Source organism: Arachis duranensis, chromosome 5, assembly GCF_000817695.3.
Source record: "Arachis duranensis cultivar V14167 chromosome 5, aradu.V14167.gnm2.J7QH, whole genome shotgun sequence".
NCBI lineage: Eukaryota > Viridiplantae > Streptophyta > Magnoliopsida > Fabales > Fabaceae > Arachis > Arachis duranensis.
In genome coordinates, this window is record NC_029776.3 from 43,705,725 (window position 1) to 43,707,273 (window position 1,549).

Genomic DNA, 1,549 nt, shown 5'->3' on the forward strand with positions numbered 1-1,549 from the left:
AACTTCCTTGGGCCCTCCTATCCATTGATGCTCAAAGCCTTGGATCCTTTTTACCCTTGCCTTTTGGTTTTAAGGGCTATTGGCTTTTTCTACTGCTCCTTCTTTTTCTTTCTATTTATTTATTTATTTATTTTTTTTCGCAAGCTTCCTTTTTCACTGCTTTCTCTTGCTTCAAGAATCAATTTCATGATTTTTCAAATCATCAATAACATTTCTCCTTGTTCATCATTCTTTCAAGAGCCAACAATTTTAACACTCATAAACAACAAGATAAAAAATATGCACTGTTCAAGCATTCATTCAGAAAACAAAAAGTATTGTCACCACATCAATATAATTAAATTAAATTCAAGGACAATTTTCGAAATTCATGTACTTCTTGTTCTTTTGAATTAAAACATTTTTCATTTAAGAGAGGTGAAGGATTAATGGATTTTATTCATAGCTTTAAGGCATGGTTACATACTAATGATCATGAAGTAGAAACACAAAACATAGATAAACACAACATTAAAAACCGAAAACAGAAAGAAATAATGAACAAGGAATGAATCCACCTGAGTGAGGGTGGCGCCTTCTTGAAGGTCCAATGGTGCTTTTTGAGCTCCTCTATGTCTCTTCCTTGCTTCTGTTGAATGATTCCTAGTAATTTTGGTGTTTCTACCCTTAGTTGCTTCCAATATTTGTGTGGAGGATAACTTATTCCCTCAGGTATCTCAGGGATCTCTTGATTTGCAGCCATATGTTCTACCACTGAGCTATGACGGCTTATATTTTTTTCATCTCCCAAGACTCAGAGGTGGAAGCTTTTGTCTTTCCTTTGAGGTTTTTCTGGCCTTAGGTGCCATTAATGGTAATGGAAAAGCAAAAAAGCTATGCTTTTACCAAAGAGAAGTTGAATTGTAAAGGTAGGTGGGGTGTATGAAAAATAGAAGGAATGACCATGAATGGAAAGAGAGAGGGCGAGGTAGGTGGGGATCCTGTGAGGTCCACAGATCCTGAGGTGAAAAGAAATACCATTCCTTCACCATATAGGCGTGTAAAATGCCTTCATGCATCATTCTGGCGTTCAAACGCCCATTGATGCACGTTCTGGGCGTTCAACGCCCATGTAATGCATGTTTCTGGCGTTGAACGCCAGTTTCATGCTTGTTACTGGCGTTCAGCACTAGCTTTTCTTCTCTAGGCACATTCCTGGCGTTCAGCGCCAGAATGTTGCTAGCGTTTAACACCAGGTTGTTGCTTGTTTCTGGCGTTCAGCGCCAGAATGGTGCTCTGTTCTGGCGTTGAACGCCGGCCAGATGCACCTTACTGGCGTTGAACGCCAGTCTGTGCTGCCTCCAGGGTGAACATTTTTTTCTCCTGTTTTTGACTCTGTTTTTAATTTTTTTGATTTTTTCGTGACTTCTCATGATCATGTACCTAATTAAACACAAAAATAACAAAGAAACAAAAATAAAATAAAATTAGATAAATAAAATTGGGTTGCCTCCCAACAAGCGCTTCTTTAATGTCAATAGCTTGACAGTGGCTCTCATGGAGCCACAAG